This window comes from Lissotriton vulgaris, chromosome 1_1, assembly GCF_964263255.1.
Source record: "Lissotriton vulgaris chromosome 1_1, aLisVul1.2, whole genome shotgun sequence".
Lineage (NCBI taxonomy): Eukaryota > Metazoa > Chordata > Amphibia > Caudata > Salamandridae > Lissotriton > Lissotriton vulgaris.
This window is the reverse complement of record NC_141685.1, coordinates 1,541,115,383-1,541,130,459: the sequence shown is the minus strand read 5'-3', so window position 1 is coordinate 1,541,130,459 and position 15,077 is coordinate 1,541,115,383.

The window sequence follows — 15,077 nt, the reverse complement described above, 5'->3', positions numbered from 1 at the left end:
CAGCATCGCACGTCGGTGGAGAGCTCCAGATTGAGTCCAGAGGGGGCCCCTCCACGTACCCTCCAGAGGGGCCCCCTCCAGTTTCATTATGCCACAGTGCTGCATCATTAGGAATCATAATGCCCTTTCCTTGTACAGCACTTCCCTACACTCTTGGTAGGTTTGTATTAGATCCTTCACAGATCCTAACTTGTTGACAATGTGATAAAATCCCTGTAAATAGGAACACAATTGTTTGGGTATCTTGTCAATAATGACAGGTATTTAAAGTTTTTAAGGGTTTTATTTTTCAAAGTTTAGTAGATCAAATTTATTCAGAATCATAAGCTTTATTCGTATTAGTTTAAAAAAAATCAATATTTTATAGAATTGAAAAAAGAAGCTGGTTAATTCAAATATAACAAAAGTGCAGTAAGTATGAAGGAAGAAATCAATATTCTAAGAAAGGGGCGAAAAGTTTAAGTAAGGACCCATAAAGAGTTAACATTTGAAAGAGTGAGATCAAGCATAAAGCTCAAATCAAATATATGAAAAAGTCAATAATCAATCAAAGCAGGAGAGGCGGGGCTTACCGCTGGCAGAGATGGTCGCAGCCTAGCAAGGGTCCCGACCACCTGCCCACTAATCCGGCCATTACTCCTGCCACAGCCCTGGGATCCCCGCCGCAATTCGGGTGAACCCGGGGGGACATTTCTGTGCCTGCTCCGATCGAGGCAGAGACCCGATCCACCCACCGATGGGGAGACGAGCTGATGACGGAGCTCCGATCTGCTGACCCACAAGATGGCGGCGATCCCGCGGCCGGCGATGCGACACTAGCCGACCAGCGGATTCGTCCACCCTTGAACCCCGCCGGCACGGGCTGATCCAGCGCGAGGCGCTACACTGAGAGGAAGGGACAACTGTGGCTGATTCCTTGGCCTGGAACCGTGCCTGCGGTTGGTTCGCGGCCCTAGCGTAGCCCCTCCCCCGGCCCGGAGAGTGACAAATTGACACCCCGGCTTCAGAGGCCTGAGGCGACTAGGGATTGGGAGATCTAGGCTGCGCTGCTACCCCCACCTTCCCCGGATTGCCTGAGGACGGCGAACTACAGAACCACAGGTACGGCAGCTCCGACCTGCGGCCCCTTCTGCGGCGACGCTCGGAACCCATCTGCAGGTCTGCTGCTTCGGGAGGGGAGCTTCGGGAGCGCATTGACCTGCCTCTGCGGCGGGAACCACCAGCGCGGCCCCCTGGGCGAAGGCGAGCGGCCATTATCCCACTGACGCTGCTGGGGATCGGAAGCGCTGGGGCTGCCGGTTACACGGCATCACTCACTGGCTGACTTCCGGCCCCATTGCGGGGGTCCGGCGTGCAGAGCGCGTCTCTGAGTGACAAAGAGTGACGCCTGATCAATGGTTGCTGTTGGCCCCGCTGCGAGAACTACGCCTGGGAATAGCCGGCGACTCTGCGACTGACGCCCCCCCACTGGCCGCCATTGAGGGGACCCGGACCACCTCAGCAGAGCCAACGAGGATCTAGTGCTACTGGAGATCGGACGTAAGATACCCCCCTGGACCTTGCCCTCGGATTTAGAGCGCAGTAACCACCAAGGGGTGGAGTGACCAAAGACACATACGCCTGGAACTCGGCCTGGCCCCGCGGACATCACCCTAACAGCGCCTTCCTGGTGGGGGGGGGAGCGATGGAGCCGGCAGTTTGTCACAACCCCGAAGATCGCGCTAGGGGGCAGCGCTGGGAATTGCCCAGCAGAGGGTGACTGGAAGTGGAGTCCCGAGTGTCTGGGAGCTGCGCTGAATCAAAGACCCAGAGCGAGTGCCCGACACTACCACTGTGTTTACCGGCCTGCCGGCCTCTACTAGCAGCGAACTGCTCCCCTTCCCAAGACGGACGCCAGCCATAGCCCTCGGTGCCTCACTGCCCTGATTCGAGATATTGGATCGTAACTATGGGGAAACCCAGAGGCCCAAAGGGAGAGGGAGGCGCTGCCTCGGAAACTCCTGACGACTCGGGCGGCCCCACCAGATCTTCAGCAGATGCAGGACAGGATCCTGGAGGCTGTCGCCGCCACGAAAGATGCCCTCCATCAGGACATAGCACAAGTAGCCACGAGCCTTGGCCTCCTGCGAGCGGACCACGGGAAATTATCAGACAGGGTTAAAGCCACGGAATCAACCCTGGCGGAACTGGTGCCTGCACACAAGTCCGTGGAAGGTCGGTTGACGGAGGCTCTGGACCGAATACAGGCCCTTGAGCGACGGGCTGAAGATGCAGAAAACCGCAGTAGACGAAACAACGTACGCCTTGTGGGCCTTCCGGAAAAAAAGAGGGCCCTGACATGGTGGATTATTTGACCACCTGGCTACAGACAGAAGTGGCGCCTGAGGGTCTCTCTTCCTTCTTCACCGTTGAAAGGGCTCACCGGGTACCTGCCAAACCGCCCAGCCCGGGGCAACCACCCCGACCAGTAGTTATCAAACTGCTGCACTACAAAGATAGAGACTGGCTGCTACAACGAGCGAGAACAGCGGGCCCTTTCCAAGTGGATAATTGCAAAGTAACACTGTTCCCGGACTACACCTTCGAGACTCAGAAGTTACGGGCCTCTTTCTTATCCATCAAGAAAGAACTTAGGACAGAGGGCCTACAGTGCTCGCTACTCTTTCCGGCCAGGCTGCGGGTGGTGGTGGACGAGAAGTCCCTGTTCTTTCCTACCTCGGCGGACGCATGGGCTTGGTGGGACACATACAAAGCCGGAACGGATGGAGCGCGCATGAGAAAAGAGGAGGAGAGGCTGCAACTACCGCTGCGAAGATCTCGGAGGATGCGGGGCCGTAAGCGGAAGACTGGCAAACCTACGGTCTCGCAGACGGAGAGTGAATGGAAGGCCGCACTACAAGCAGTAATTGACTTATCGGGTGCTGTCTTGACCCATTCGGAGCGAGCCTCGGGATCAGAGACTCGAGCAACGGAGTCTGAAACTGAACTATCGGAATTTGGCGGCTTGAAGGGCCCGGAGGTCACGCCGCAAACTTCGGGGAAGATTATTGACGGGTAGGGGAGCTCTGCCGGCCCAGTTCTACCCTAAGCTGATGGAATCTGGCTGACCTGAGCAGGCTGATCTTGGGACAATAATGCTGTGAGTAACACTATTCTGTGGGCGGGGGGGAAGGAGACTGAAGCCCACCCCAGTAGCCAGCCCATGCCTCTTAGGGCCCATAAGGCCTCCACGGTGCAGACTGCGGATTAGGTGGGGACAAGGGCACAGTTGCCCACACATGGTTTGGACGGAAGCGACTCTAGCACAGTTGGGTCCTGTTCTGAGGGTGGGGGGAAAGCCCGAGGTAGTTGGGGGGGCCAAGGGCACAGTTGTGGTAGGGGGAGGGGGACTGTTATTGTGGGGAGGAGGGATTGTGTCATCATGAGTGCTCAGGTGTACGGACGTTGTGAACTATATCATAATGCATGGGACAATGGCTAATACGGGACCGTTAAAGTGTGTAACCTGGAATGTGAGGGGGCTGCACACCATGTCCAGACGACACAAGATACACGCCTACCTGGTTCGCAGGGGGGTTCACATAGCGCTGCTGCAGGAGACACACTTAATGAAGCAGGAGGGAATAGCGCTCCAACGTAGATGGAGGGGTCACTTGTTTAATACTACATATTCGACCTTCGCTAGGGGAGCCTTGATTTGGATAAGAGCGGGTACCCCATTCCAGGCTACACGTCAAGTGATGGATCCAGAGGGGAGGTTCGTGGCGGTGGAGGGAACCCTTAGAGGGCGCCACATAGTGCTTTGCAGCGCGTACGCACCTAATGTGGACCAGGCTGCATACTATGCGCGGCTCTCCGGGGAACTAGCTAGTTACCTCGCAGGCCCTATTCTACTGGGGGGTGACCTTAACTCAGTGCTAGACGTTGACCTAGACAGATCGCACCCACCATTACATTCATCCCCAGTGCGCAGATTGGCGAAATGCAGGCTAGACTGGCAGGGACAGTGGGGATTAACAGATGCTTGGCGCACGCAACACCCTATCGAACGGGACTATTCATTCCACTCTAGCCTCCATGACCTCCACGTTTGTATCAACGCCTTCTTGTGCTCTCCGCTTGTGCTCCCTGCAATCGCCCGCACTGAATACTTAGCGCGCACGATCTCAGACCACAATCCCCTGTTACTATCGCTCGACTGGATGACTGAACTCTCCAAGATCCTGACGTGGCAGCTCCGTCCAGACACTTTAGATGACCCGCCGTTCCGTGAGGCATTAGGGGAGAGAATTGAGCTATATTTTGCGGAGAACGAAAGATCTACCGACTCTAGAGCCATAGAGTGGGACGCCTTTAAGGTCGTAATCCGCGGGCATTGTATCGGGAAATTTGCGGGCGCCCGCAAGACGTTGCTGGACGACTTGGACAGGGCGGAACGTAGGCTGCGCGAGATTGAGCGATCGCGCCCAGAACGACCTGACCTCCAAGGAGATCTCTGTGCGGCGAGAGAGGCAATGGCGACAGAACTAGAACGCCTTCCCAGCTATGATTACAGGACATATCTGGTGAGGACGCATGCTGAAGGGGACAAGGCAGGGACCCTGCTGGCTTGGCTCGCCAACCCCGCCAGACGTAGCCACCCGATTCTGGCCATATCAGACAGGGACGGCAACATGCGTACCACGCAAATGGCGATCCTGAGCAGTTTCAGGACCTACTACGAACAATTATATAGAAGCGCGCTCGGTGATAAAGATCGGGATATAGCGGCCTTCCTAGGGGACCTGCAGCTACCACAACTGGACCAGGACCAGGCGAAAGCCTTGGGAGGCCCGATAGAATTAGTGGAAATCAGGGGAGCGATAAAGAAGATGGCCCGGAATAAGACCCCAGGCCTAGACGGATTACCAATTGAGTTTTATGGGCGTTACCTGGACCAACTAGCCCACGGCTACAAATTATCTACGCTGAGGCCAAGCTTAAGGGACGGCTACCAAGTTCGATGCGCGAAGCTTTGATGATCCCCCTACTGAAACCGCGGAGAGAGAGTACTGACACGGCATCCTACCGGCCGCTCTCAATGCTGACCACCGATTATATAATCCTGAGTACGATACTAGCAAACAGGTTGCTACAGCATATGCAGACACTAGTCCATAGAGACCAATCCGGGTTTATCCCAAAGCGCAATACCAGCCATAACATTAGGAGATTGACCCGCCTTTTGTCTAGCCCACCGCCGGAAGCAAGGGCCCCCCTGGTAGTGGCGGTGGATATAGAGAAGGCTTTTGATAGCCTGGAATGGGATTACCTCTATGGAGTACTGCGATGCTTTGGGCTCGGAGAGGGCTACATACAATGGACGAAAGTATTATACGCTGAGGCGAAGGCAAGGGTGAGGGTGGGTACCTTGGTATTGGACCAATTTGACGTGCTTCGCGGCACCAGGCAGGGCTGCGCACTATGCCCGCTGCTGTTTGCCCTAGCGGTGGAGCCCCTGGCAGCAATGGCTAGGAAGGGCGCCTACTAAGAAGGTCTGGCTCATAATGGAACGCACCATTTTATATCGCTGTACGCGGATGACCTCCTTCTCTTCTTGGAAGATCCTGATGAGGCACTGTCAGGAGCCGAAAGACTCCTGGGGCGCTTTGGAGAGATATCTGACCTGAGGGTTAACTGGGCAAAGACCTGCCTGTTTCCCCTACGTGAACATGAGATTCAGCCCCCTCTCCGACCTTTACTCAGATGGGAGCCCAGCTGCCTGGAATACCTGGGGGTACATATTTATCATGAAGAAGCGGACATGCTGGACGGGAATGTTGGACGCTGTATCCGGGCCCTAAAAGGCAATATGTCCTTCTGGGCCACCCTCCCGTTATCGGTAACGGGCCGCATATCGCTGCTAAAAATGATAGCATTGCCCAGCTTGTTATATTATTTCCGGACCTTGCCTGTTTGGGTCCCAGCCGTGACTTTCCGACTGCTGCGATCACTGATCATCTCTTTTTTATGGGGCGCGGGCAGGCGAAGAGTAGCACTGTCCACCCTAATCCGCCCGAAGGACGAGGGAGGCCTAGCTGTCCCAGACTTTGAGCTTTACTATTTAGCTGCTCAGCTCCATACCTTTACGCAAGAAATTGCAAGAGTCTACCGCGGGCCGGAACATTACAGAGACAGCGGCATCCCTCGGCATGTGCTGGCCTTCATTGCCCTGCGACAGAAATTACCATTGAGAGACCTGTCCTTGGAGGAAAGAACTCTCCGCCTCTGCTGGAACCGGTCAGCGAAGCGCGCGAGGATCAGATGCCCATATGCACCCGAGATCCCTCTCGGTATGGTGACGGCGTTTCCGCACGGGGGTGACTGGTCACGCCTGCAGAGCTGGGAAGAGGCAGGGCTGCAGGTGGTGGGGGACTTGTACGAGGATGGAGCATTGGTCCCATATCAAACGCTGCAAGACCGCTTCGACCTCCCACAAGGCGACTACTTGTTGCATGCGGCAGTAGTGCGAGCCATACAGAGTCACTGGGGAATGGGATTAGCGGAGCCGCCGATGGCCCAGGCCTGTCAGTACACCATGATGGTGGCAGGCACCTATAAGGCGGTTACGTGCTTGTACTCGAGAATGCTGAGAGAAACACTGCAGCCACTGACTACTTTGAAGGCCAAGTGGGAATTGGATTTGCAAATAGAGATCAAAGCAGAACTTCCCCTAAAGAGAGGTTTACAAAACTCAGTGGAGTCTCAAAGCAAAAGGGAATAAAGCAGGGGAAATGTGCAGTAACAATAGCAATCAAAAACAATAGGTAAATGGCATGAAATAGCATCTGGCGTCAGGTGTGGAATGGGTTGAATGGCGTGAATCTACTCTAGGAACACATACTATTATAAACAGTTGAAAAATGATGTTGCAGTTAGTGATGCATCTACTCCTCCCCTCATCTAGTCATCTTTAAAGGCTCCTCCTTGCAACAGGTTCACTCCTCTTCTTGTCACACAAACTCAATCGGTTCACAGACATTACTCTCCAATCTCCAACTATATTTAGTCTAAATCACACAAAACTTTTTCATACTAGGCATCCTTGGAATGGAACTACGTCTCTAATCTTCAAATAAAACAAAATATCTGTTAGTTAACAATGAGCCATGTAGCAATGAAGACATCTGCTATAACAAAAGAAAATTAATTACTGCATATTTTCCTTTGGGAATACAACCAATATATTACAAGAGGTCAAGTTAAGTATATATGTTGGATTCTATGTGTGGTTATTCTTCATAATTCTACTAAATGATGAATTCTAAACAACAGTTTCAACTTTTCTTTGTATGAGGAAAATCATTTTACAGAGTTATAGGAAACATTCAATTTAATAAAAAAACACAACCATGCCTGTTTCAGCATATTTTAGCAAACTATTCCCTAAGCAATGCTGATTCAAACAGTTTTGAGGCCAAGAATATGTAACTGTGGCTACTTGCTACAATGTGGCACATTTTTAAACGCATTTTGTTCATTTAAGCCTGTTTGTTAATATTGCACATTTATTTTAGCTATGTTATTTTGTGTTATACTAAAAACACTTCTTCAGGGGGCAGGATGTTCTGACTGAGAGGGATTGTGTCTCTTTGGCAATATGTGCCGCAGAGATTGATTTGACAGGCTGACAAGTGTAATTTTACTTTTGGGAGATACATTACATAAAATAGCCTCCATGGTGACTATCCTGAAAAATATGAACTGATACAAGGTCTTAGATCATAGACTTTTACCAAATATATGAGTTGTTCTGAAAGAAAGATATAAAACAAGTGGCACTTGGTTACACTTTGATAAACTGCATGAAGGAAGGCTCAACGTGAACTTGACCAGTAGTCACGGAAAAAATGCTTTAATATTGTTTTTCATTACAGAATTTCTAGGATTAAATTAGCAACATTGACAGGCTATCAAGTGATGGATTGAAGAGAAATCCCGTCTGTTCATATGTCACTCGGTACAGACCTTGGCCCCCTTTTCCATAACTTTAGAACCAATGACAAAAAGTTCGACTGGGTTCTTACAGTGATGCAATACTGAAAACTGAGATTTCAACCCGTGAGAAAGTGTGGAATGATTATCTTACCAACTATATCAATGAAAATAAATGAAGCAAAAGTAGTTTTCATCCTTGGAGAATATTTGGATAGGCCTCAAATTGCTAGACCTGCATGTACGTGAAAACAAATTCAGCCTTTCACATAAAATACGAGTTGTTAACATCACTCTGCCTGCTTGATATTGTGACACTTTCATTTGATATTTAAAGCATAGCATATATAAAAAAATAAAGAAAATTGCATCAGCTTTTGTCTTGCCTTCCAAATGTTTGCATTGAATCAAATGCACTGAACTCATAAATATACAAACAGGGTAGGGAGTTAATCTGTAACACACCACCCTCTGTTAATTGGATTCCAAAGAGCATCTTGTCTGGAGTTTAAACTGTGATATTGTTGAATATTTCTCATGGACATCATCTCCAACCTGTGATAGGTAGTGAAGAAACAGGAGGCCATTTAGTAGAGTAAACCGAAGGATACATTTTCATCAAAGTTGTCAGTTTAAAAGTAGTTGTCAAAATTGAAATCTGCAAAAGTAATTTCTCCAGTTTTCAGTAACAATCTCAATGGCTTATTTAAGTCTTGAAAGCGTTTCTCAAATTTCATTACAAGACCGGAGGCATAACTTCTTTTATTAGCCACTCCTGCAGCACCTTTAAAGAATCTTCAATAAAACAGATCTTAAAACCTAGAACATTTAGGGCCAGATGTAGGAAGGCTATTACCGGTCGGTAACGGCCGAAATTAACGAATTTCGGCAGTTACCGACCGGTAATAGGCTTTTCTGATGTATGGGCTGAAATTAACGATTCGGTAATTTACCGAATCAGTAATTTAAGGAATCAGTAAATTACAGATTTCTTAAATACCGATTCAGTAAATTACCGAAATCCTAATGTAGGGAGCACTTAAATGAGTGCTTATCCCATGTTAGGATTCGTTATTTACCACCAACTACAAGTTGGTGGTAAATAACGAAAAAAAAAAAAAAGCAATTTTATGCAAATTGCGCCAGCTCCATGTTGCAGACATACATGCCCTTAGGGCATGTATGTCTGCAACATGTGCACCCATTGAGGGGTGCAACAGGGGGTCAAAGTGACACTCTGCCACCCTTCAATGTTTTCCCCCTTTTACCGAATCATTATTTACCAATCCGGTAATTGACATTCATTCCTATGCCCTCCAGGCCCATTGGAATGAATGGCAATTTCCGAATCGGTAAATACCGATTCGGTAAAAACCGAATCTTAGCGATTCGGTAATTTTTACCGAATGATTTGCTACAAAGCATTTACCAATTCGAAAATACAGAATCGGTAAAATTCTGTAATTTTGAATCGGTAAATGCTATTTACCTACATTTGGCCGCAAGTCCTCAAACACTCCTTCAATCCAACATTCCTCCTCCTGAGGTAGATAAGTATACTTTTGTTTATGCTTCTGTTTAAACGAATTTAATGTTCTAGATGTATGTAAATATTAAATATTAAGGAACTACTTCTAAAAAAAAAAAAGAAAGTATCAATTAACAAATGGATAGACAATAAAACACAGATCATCCTTAAATGAGCAGTGCACACAAGTCTGTAAAATAAGAGTGAGTTGCCATTGCAAGTGCTAACGCCCACGAGCAGGAATACCACAGCGATCTTCATGACTGAGAAATGAGATGGTATTGAGTATTTAGCTGAAATACTCTTTTCAAGCTCTTCGAGAATTTATCAATGTAGGACACATACATTTTTACTGGAAGCTTCACTGCAATCTCCTCCCAGATCATCTCGCCACAGATCAAATGACCACTTTATCAGATAGAATCTTGCCCATGCATTCAAGCAAGGATAACCTAAAAGGTGCCTGTTTCACATAATTGCTTTTCTTTTATAATTAGTAAACATCGAGGTGTGACTGTCATGACTGTGTTTGTTGTTCCCTATGGAAAGAGCACTTAGGCATAAGAAAGAACAGGTTATTTGCCAAAGGGGGCGTTTAGACTAGAATATAGCTTTATTTTTCTTATCTTTATCATCCTATTTTCTGATGTCATTGATTTTGATAGCAGCTAATCTGCTGTGGGATGGTGTAGGCATATTTACATTTCCAGGGTTTGTTATTTGTTAGGGATTAAGTATCCATTTTTTCAATAAGAACTTTGTAAAGTGTTTGATTACTGGCACAACCCCACTGCGCTTAAGCAGTTTTAACCTCCTAACCTCTCTTGCATCTGAGATTTCTCTCTGGATAGTCTTTTTAAATAATTTCATTTTGCCTTTATTTTGCAGTATGCAGTAGCATACTTGTTGTAGTAGTTTCCTTTGTAGCTTCCCTTTCCATAGGGCTAGTCTGGAAGCCTCAATTGCTTAGAGGAGAAACTCATTGAAGTTTTAAATGCATCATAGTATATAACACGACTTGATAGTAGTATTTTCCTGCAACAGCAAACCATATATCCCTCAAAGACAAACTGTGTTGATTCAGAAAACATATTAAGAATGTCTTCTGACCATTTACTTAATCTCATCCTTAGAAATCATTGATTCCCATTTGTTTTATGGCAAGAACCGAAGACGGTATTATTGTATTTCCCCACAACAGTGCCAGACGAAGCACCATAGCAGAAGAAACAAGCATTTACAATTTTAAAATAAAAAAAAAAAAGGAACTACTTCTAATTTTTGGAAGTGAGTTCATTATAAAGTAAATGTTTATTTGTTTAATAGAAATACGATTTAGGAGAATTTGTGAAAAGGAATGGTTTAGATAATTAGTTTAAGGGATTAGTAAATTAATAAAACGAGATATCGAGTTTTTTAAAGAAATTAAGATTCGTTTTTAAAAAGAAAACGTTTTTTTGATGTAGCGAGAATGGAGATGTTAAAATAATACAGTATGTGAGTGCGCGCAAAGGTATTTGGATTTGAAATAGCCTCAAGCGCAGAAATAGTCTTGAGCGTTATTTACTTACAGAGATGGGCTCGTGTTTATGTGTTGCAGGCAGGGATGAGCTCGCATCAAAGGGAACTTAGAGGGAACTTAGAGGAAAGTAGTTAAGGAGATGCGAGAGACTTAATTTTACCTACTCTCGCGTGATTATGTCGGCCATTTTGGATTAGGATTGTTCACATTGATTTGAATAAGTAATAAATTGCCGCGTAAGGCGGTTTAGAATGTTAAAGAGTACAAGATCGGTAGAGGCACAGAGAGATTGATTTATTGACTGAGTGAGCAGGGTTGTTGGTGCTTTGAGAGGATTAGTTTTGTAAATTAAATATTCGAAGGATATTTAGAGGAGGATATATATTTTGAGAGGAATAAGGATTTGGTATTCTGATTTGAAATATAGAGGGAATAAATTATTAAAGAATATATAAATGAAGCTAGGAAAAGAAGTTCAAATTGAAATAACAAATAATAAAATTAATGAGGAAGTGGTGAAGAAATGAATTGAATATGAGATGAGGAAACAGGTGAAAGAATTGATGTAGGTATACATTAGAAATAGGAAAAGAAAAGAGATGGAATCAGGAGAAGAATTTTATTCTTTATCGGATGGAGAAGGAATGAGTACAGATGTAGGGAAAAAGAAAACAAAGAAAACCAGACACATTGAGGAGTTAGAAATAACTCAAAAAGAGAATGTTGGTGAGAGACATAATGAGAAGTAGGGTGTCCTTGGTGGCACAAAAAGAATTGGTGTCCTTAGCGGCACAAAAAGAAAGGATGCCCTTTGCGGCATGCAGGATGATGAAGGAAATGAATTTGATAATATGATGTCTGGAAGAAATGATGGATGAATATGTATTGGACTTACAAGATGATGATGATTACGAGGACTTAGAGGATATGGAAATTGAGGCCTCAAGTGATGGCATTAAAGATCCCTTTGGAGGAGAAATGTTTAGCCCATTTAATATCATACATCCGCAAAGCGGAGAATGGTGGCCAATGGAACATGGTGCAAAATTTATTAAGACATCGATAAAGAGACCTTTGGATAGAGAGATGCGTAGAATGATGAGAGCAGAATGTTTAAGGCCTAGGACAGATGAGAAAGTTTGTGTTACTCCTAATTTGGATCCAGATCTGATTAGTTATTTATTTAGGTTAGGAAGGGATCCAAGGAAAGGATTGGAGAGATCATTGAAAATTTGGCAAGACAAATTGTTGGATGTGTTGGGTCCATTAGGAAGTATAGTAGATATGGAAGAGGATGCTTACGCAAATAAAGAGCAGGTAGATGTGGATTTAATTAGAGGATGGAGTCAAAGAGCGTTAGTGTTGCTGGGGATGCAAATGCTGGATTGTTACAGGAAAGAAGGAAAGCGATCTTGATGAAAATAATCCAAAATTGGGAGATATGGCTCTTAAAGAAGATAAAGAGGATTCAAAAGGATTGTTGTTTGGAGATGGGCTTGTGAAGGGAAATGGAAAGTATGTTGGGACCTTTACTGCTTTAGATAAGGCACAAGGTAATATGAGACGTGTTTTTAGAAAGGCCAGTAGAAGGGGACAATTTACTCGCCGAGGTATGCAGAGGTCCCAATATAATTCACAGTTCAACTCTCAATATGGTTGGCAAAATAAGGGAAGAGGATACCAATATGGTGGTGGATTTTATCCGAGTAGGAGTAGAATGGGAAGAAATAACATATATTCAAGAGGACGTGGCACATACAATATTGGAGGACAAGGTGAGTATGGAGATCTCATGGTTCTTCCGTAAAAGAGGTAGGAGGAAGATTGAGTTTGTTCAGAAAATAGTGGTAAAAGATAACAGGAGATATATGGGTTTTGGAGACTGTAAATGGATTTATGATAGAATTTTTATATCAACCTTTTCAGGAAATGGGAAAAAGAAAGATAAAAATGTCAAAAGAATAAGAGAAGATTGTGGTTTTGGAGATAAAGGCTTTGTTAAAGAAAAAAGAGGTTATAGAAATAGAAGAAAAAGAAAAATGCTTTGTGAGCAATTTGTTTCTAGTGGAGAAAAAGGGAAAGGATGGCGCCCAGTAATAAATTTAAGAGACCTGAACAGGTTTTTAGTGTATCGACATTTCAAGATGGAAGGGATTCACTGTCTAAGGGATTTGTTGAAAGAGAAAGACTTCATGGTCAAGTTAGATCTCAAGATCGCATATTTTACAATTCCTATGGCAAAGGAGAGTCAGAAATATTTGCAATTCAGATGGAAAAGGAAGCTGTATCAGTTCAGATGTTTACCTTTTGGTCTTTCATCTGCTCTGTGGTATTTCATGAAAGTGATGATAGTGGTTTTCAGAAAGAGAGGGATAAGAATGATCATTTATTTAGACGATATTCTGATACTATCTCAGAATCAGGAAGAATTGGAAGAAATAAAAGTAGTAGTGGTAAAGAAATTAGAAGATTTAGGTTTCATTCTGAACAGGGAAAAATCTTTTATGATACCAACTCAAATGATAGAATTCTTAGGATTTCAGGTGAATACAATGACTTGTCAGTTATGTTTGCCAGGAAAGAAAATGAGGATGATAAAGAAAGAAATTATTCAAAGTTTAAAGAAGGATTTTATTTCATTAAGGGAGTTAGCAAGGATAATAGGTCTGTTGTCTTTATTCGTGCAGGCAATTTTCCCTGGTCCATTGTATTATCGAGCTTTGCACAGATTGAAAAGGAATGCATTGAGAAAAGGTTTATGGTTTGAAGACAAAATAGTTTGGGATTCAGAGGCGAAAAAGGAGCTTGTTTGGTGGTTGGAAAACATGGAGGCATGAAATGGGAGCGCGATTTTTGGGATCAATCCAGATTTTGTGTTGGAATCAGATTCGAGTTTGTCAGGATTGGAAGCACGTTTGGGTGTTTTGGAGACAGGAAGTGTTTGGTCAATGGAGGAGAGGAAGAGTCATATAAACTGTTTAGAATTGACGGCTGGTTTATATGCATTACAAACTTTCAAGGAGAAGATAAGGGGACGTACAATTTTATTAAGGCTGGACAACATGTCTGCAGTGTCCTATATAAACAAATTGGGTGGAACCAAGCCGAAAAGTTTAGCAGATTTAGCGAAATAATTTTGGAATTATTGTCTAGAACAGAATATAGGTATAAAAGTGGAATATTTACCTGGGGAGATGAATGTTTTTGCGGATTGGAATTGGAGGAATATGAGGCATTACAGCGATTGGAAATTAGACAAGGATTGTTTTTGCAGGATAAACAGTGTGTGGGGTCCGGTGAAAGTGGATCTCTTTGCGAGTGGTTTGAATTTTCAAGTAAAAGAATATTTCAGTTGGAGAGCGGATCCAATGTCAGCGGGTATGGATGCTTTCCAGCAGGTTTTGAAAGACAGGAAGTGTTATGCCTTTCCTCCATTTTCAATGATTCGGAGGGTTTTGATGAAGTTGAGACAAGAGAAGAGTCTGGCAATACTGGTGACACGCGTTTGGGTTTCTCAAGTCTGGTTCCCGTCAGTGATGGAACTTGCCTGTGCAGAACCGTTTTTGATTTTAGCAGGAGAGGGTCTTCTCAAGAATGCAGAAGGAGAAGAACATCCTTTAGTGTTGAACAGGGTTTTGACCCTTCTTGTATGGAAAGGGTCTGGAAATCTAGAGAAGTCTATGGACTTTTAGAAGAGGCTGCAGAGTTGTTGGAAGAATCATGGGCCCCAGGTACTAGACGTAGATACAAAGGAGTTTGGATAATATGGAGTAGTTGGTGCATGAAAAGGAGTATGGATCCTGTGGAGGCTCCTATAGTGGAAGTGGTTAATTTCTTGACTAAGAAATTTCATGAAGGATATGAGTATAACACTATAAATTGTTTTAGATCTGCTATTTTGGAAGGGCATAGTTTTGTTAAAGGGAAATCTATAGGTAGAAATGTGATGGTTTGCCGGGTCATGAAGAGTATGAGATTGAGAAGACCTGTCAGGAGTAGATATAATGTTTTATGGGATATTAATGTTATGTTGAAATTATATTTAGAATGGCC